The 4,993-nt window shown below is 50.9% G+C and overlaps 1 pseudogene; it reads left to right on the top strand.

Moving 5' to 3' along the window:
• Nucleotides 1–1,634: 1,634 nt before the first annotated feature.
• LOC144148528 (ubiquitin-conjugating enzyme E2-24 kDa pseudogene) lies at nt 1,635–2,162 on the top strand (annotated as a pseudogene).
• The last annotated feature ends 2,831 nt before the right edge of the window (nt 2,163–4,993 follow it).

Genomic DNA, 4,993 nt, shown 5'->3' with positions numbered 1-4,993 from the left:
CAGTTCAGCCGTAGACGATGGTACAACGTTTTCAGGTTACGAGGAAGCTGTCTCGGGAGTCTCGACTATAATTCTGGGTCAATAGTGCGCAAAAAGCAGCGAGTATTTTGTAAGTCACTCCACAGACGGCTTCTTTCAGTGACCGCAAAGTGGTGAGCCATGGCAGAAGCTTCTGTTTTCGTGAAATACACATTGCAGTATTTCCGGTAAAGAAGGCTTTTACGGGTCGCTGCTTTATTAAACGGTAAACATGCGAACTTAATGCGCTTACAAGGCGCATTCTATAAGCAGTCTACAAACATTCCCTGTTTAAGAAAGCAAGCAAGTCAAAAATTTCAAGTAAAAGTCCGGAAGGCACACACACGCATCAAGAAGGTGGAGCCGCTGTGGGGGCTCACTTGGGCAGAAAAGACGCCTCTTACCCACGCACGTTGCTCCTTAAAGAGCCATTTGGTTGAACGAGGAGAGTCCGCATGTCGACTGATCATGCGGCACTTGCACAAAGTGAACAGCCTTATAAGAAAGAAGAAATCATACGGAACTGCACTGTCTCTGTCCACCGGAAGGAATTGGGTAACAAGCAAAAGGATGTCTATGTCTTTCTTCAGCGCCCGTTGTAAAATGTACCAGCAGAACACTGCGTCCCTACACATCACAAAACACAGGTCCAGTTTCAGGTTGACTACACAACAGACAGTTTACAGACAATGGTACAAAACAGCCCTTAGAATGTTGCCACGTTTTAACAGGAAAAGTTGACGTGGACAAGCGGAACCCTTTTAGGAGTTGCTCGAAACAACAGAACGGGTGCTCGAAAGGAGCCAGTAAAGGTACGGCGCTGCAGGGGAGCACAGAAAGTGGCGGGCTTGTGTAACCGACAAGGGAACGAAATTTCGCGCGCTCTCCGCAACGTTTACCGGATACCTGACGCGTACTGTTAGCGGCAGCAGATTAACTGTGTTTAAACACTCCAGAAATCCGCAAAAAAACTTCGCTACCGCGAAAGGCATTTTTCTATACGTATATTGAAAGCCCGAGGTTAACTCGATCGGCTGATGTTCGAAGCGACATTTTATTGGGACGCTCTCGCGAAGAGCCAGCCGATGCACACTCATGATGATGATGATGATGATGTGAGGATGATGTGCTGGTTCGCCAGCTAAGGACGATGGTGTACAAATAAAAAGGAAGCACTGCAAGCAGTTCAGAGTTATCATACCAAGAAGTGTTGCGCTAACCCGCACTGATAGAATATTTGTACATTTCGCCGAAGCTATCGGAAATTTGGTTAGTACAGCAGGGTAAATTTCGCCGCGCGTGGGTGGGTGGCGCTGAAGTCGGTAAGCGTGGCCGCGAGGCGCGTGAAGGCAGTGGTTCGCAGTGGCCTTAGGGGTGGACAAGCCTCTCCCTTCTACGCGGTGCAACGTCGAGAACGGCGTGGAGAGCTTGCGTGGGGCATTTGCCACGCCTGCTGCCTGCTGCGCGTACGTAACCCGGAGGCCGTAAGAGTTCTTTACGGTGTGGTTGTCATTGTCCGAACGAGCGAGGCCTAACCGATTCTTCCACAACTAGCAGCCGTACTCTTGGCCAGCCGAGACGTACGTCTACAAAGGTTGATGAAATCGAAGAGCGCCATGTTTATGAATGCGAACATCCGCACCAAAAGGCTGCAGAAGGAATTGGTGGACTTTATGCTTGATCCTCCGCCCAACTGCAGCGCTGGGCCAAAGGCCGGAAACTTGTACGAGTGGGCCGCAAGCTTTGCTGGCCCGCCGGGATCTCCGTACGAAGGCGGCAAATTTCTTCTGGACTTCCAGTTCGGCCAGCAATATCCGTACAAACCACCCAGGGTGACCTTCCGTACCCGGGTCTACCACTGCAACGTGGACAACAGAGGGAGGATAAGTGTCGACATTCTCGGGGACAAGTGGAGTCCTGCTCTCACCGTGGCGAAGGTACTGCTCTCCATCTCATCGCTGCTCGCCGACTGCAACCCGTGGATGCCGGTTTCGACTGCCATCGCTTCGCAGTACTTCAATGACAGGAAAGAGCACGACCGCATGGCCCGGCTCTGGACCCTGCGCTACGCCACCCAACAGAGGCCTCGGATGTGCTGCGAGGATGGCGGGGCTCAGGGAAACCGCTGCTGCTGCCTCCGGTGATGGGAATTCTCGTGAGAAGGATTCAGCTCAAATACACATTTTCCTCTACTCCCATTGTTGTTCTACTCAGATTTTTTCCGGACACAATATCACCTCAGACTGCATTTTCTGTGAGCATCAGAATAGTTTTCCCGTGGGTAACCCTTTCCGAATGCTAATGACGCAGGAGTTTTATTTTTAAGAAGCACTTGCACTGTTAATGTTACAGCGCGCAATCAAAACAATCATGGGTTCCGTGGGTTCCGAAAAGGGCATATCATGCCGAATACTAGGGTACAAAACGTTCAGTGCCATTCCAATTTGAAAAGTCTGTGAAGGAGAAGAAGAAGTGTGGCTGCGTTGACGGGTGAGCAGTCCAAGGAGGGCACGAAACAAAACACGGATAATTATGGTATACTTTGTTTCGGGATACTTTTGATAGAACCAGCGTAACAGCCGCTTTGTGTAACCATACACCCTCCGTAGGCGGCCATTTATTGGCAGCAGACGGGAATTCTATAATATTTACAACTTCACTGGCAACTAAGCAGCCATGACAGGTAAATGAGACTCCTCGTAATGATGAAGTCGTGTTAGCGGGTAATATACTTTGTTTTGGAATAGTCCGGATAAAACCAGGGTTTCAGCCGTTTTATCTAACCATACGTCCTCTGTAGATGACCATGTATTTAGAGCAGCCTTTGACACGGTCAACCATGCCCGGATTGTGGAAGCACTTCACGAGTGGGGAGGTGGCCAACGCATCGCCAGTTTTGTGAGCAAAGGAAATTTAAACCAACGCCGCCTGTATAATCCCTGCCTAACGCGTGAGCGAAGAATGGCCAAACAGCCACTCTCCTGTTTCTCTCTCCTACCCTTTCCCTCTCCGTAGCCTTTCTACGTGCTTCCATGTCCGCCAGCCAGCGCCGCTTCTCGGAAACTATGCAAAATAGTTAACAGTTTGTCTAGTGTTCCCCTAGGGTATCCATCCGAGGGTATCCATCCCAATCTACATGAGGGAAATATTCGGCTTCCAGAATCCCTAGGATTTAAGGGTAGCACAGAGGAAGTTAACTTCAAGGCTGTCGAGGGGACGAAAAGAAGATTAGAATGCTGGTGGACGAAAAGCAGAGAGGGGAATATTGCCTAGGACAGTTGCCACCTGTAACAGGAAAAAAAAAGTATTTTGTGCCTAATAAACTTTTTGTGCCTGCCCTAAGCAGCGCTAGTATTAAACCAAGAGTGTAAAACACGGGCATATTAGTTCTTTTTGGTAAAATGACATGTCATCGCCCCGCTACAAAGGGGAAACCAATAGCAATCATCATCATCATCGGCACGCTGGCAGAGACACGCTGTAGAAGTGGTTGTTGTTGTAATAAACTTTATTAGAAAGGAAGGCCAAAGGCCAGGCGGGGGAGGAAGGGAATGGGGAGGGCGGAGCACAGTCCTTATGACGCCGTCTTCAAGGGCTCACTTCAGAAGTCGTGCAGACCACGGCTAAATCGCCCGTACAAGGCCGCTTTTTGTGGCATAAATGGTGATTTCGAAGAGTGTGTCGTGTGAGAGGGATGATGGGTCGATGTAAGTTGAGGTGTCGTGGTGAGGGGGAAGTGGGTGCAGTGTTCGCGACTCGCGAGCAGTGACGTAAGGCGTTACGTCCGCCTGCGCGCGGCGCATACCGGATGAGTGCCTGAACTAGGCGTCCCTACCGCTCTCATTGGAAAGCGAGCGACGCGGTAGGCAATGTTTATACAGGCGGCGCTGTATAAACAAGCGCGAGCCCTTGACGATCCCACGAGCACGCCCGAAAGACTCATGGTAAGCCAAGACGAGCCGCAAGCCTACCAGGTGTTGGTTTGGCCTATTGGATTGGCTACCGCCGTGTCTCGGAATGGGAAGGGCTTAGACAGTGGGTGTGGCGCCAGTTTCCAAATCGTCTAAGCTCGTTCAACCACACAAGTACACGGTAACAACGCCGAAGCCCGGGAGGCGTACGATTCCAGTAGAAGCCTTTATTCCTGCACCTTCAAGTCACACAGTGTCATTGGTGGACAGGTTAGCGCCGACTACTGTTCCAGCAAAGGCGGAAACCGATTAGGTTGCAACAATTAAGTGGCGTGTATTCATCGAAGTGGAGTGGCAAGGCGAACGATTGGATGCGGGCTCGGGGCGCCACGACCGCGTTCACAAGATGCCGCAAGAGAAAGAAGTCCAATGCGAAAAAAAATCATGCGCCCCTCCATCTAAAGAAGTTTGAACGCGAAGCTTTCTGGTGAGGGATTCCTTGGTATGGGCTAACCCGCCACTGCGAGTGTGTTCTCCTCTGGAGGTACGCACCACTTTTCTGGAGCAACCGCAGAAACTTCCGAGTATGCAATCCGTAGGCCTAGCGTTTGGGTTTGGAGTCTGCGGCGTGAATCGGTACCTGCTGCCTGGCGTACAGTGAACACTTTTACGAGCGTGTGCCGGTTCAAGGTGCCAAACCTGACTGAGGCCTCTGTCAGTCCGCGCTTCACGCCATCAAACAAGCACTTCGCTACATTCTCCGCCAGCAGCCAGCACAGTGGGTAATCTTTACGGATTCGAAGGCAGCACTGCAAACGCTTCGACGTGCCAGCTGCTTCAGCATTCACGAACATATATCCCGCGATGTCTCTTACCTAAATCATCTAGTTTGTGTCGCCGGACACCGCGTGATACTGCAGTGGATCCCTGCCCACTGCGGCATCATAGGCAATGAAAAAGCAGATGAGGCTGCCAAGAGAGGATTGCAACTGCGGAACGTGAGGAACATTTTCATCACGAAGCACGATGCCTCTAGGCTAGCAAAGGAGCTTGTTTTCAGGGGA

The sequence above is a fragment of the Haemaphysalis longicornis genome, unplaced genomic scaffold (genome assembly GCF_048455015.1).
Source record: "Haemaphysalis longicornis isolate Haplotype H1 unplaced genomic scaffold, Haemaphysalis longicornis Haplotype H1 scaffold_8, whole genome shotgun sequence".
NCBI classification, from domain to species: domain Eukaryota; kingdom Metazoa; phylum Arthropoda; class Arachnida; order Ixodida; family Ixodidae; genus Haemaphysalis; species Haemaphysalis longicornis.
Note: the sequence above shows the minus strand (reverse complement) of the source record. Positions and strands in the feature narration are given on the sequence as shown.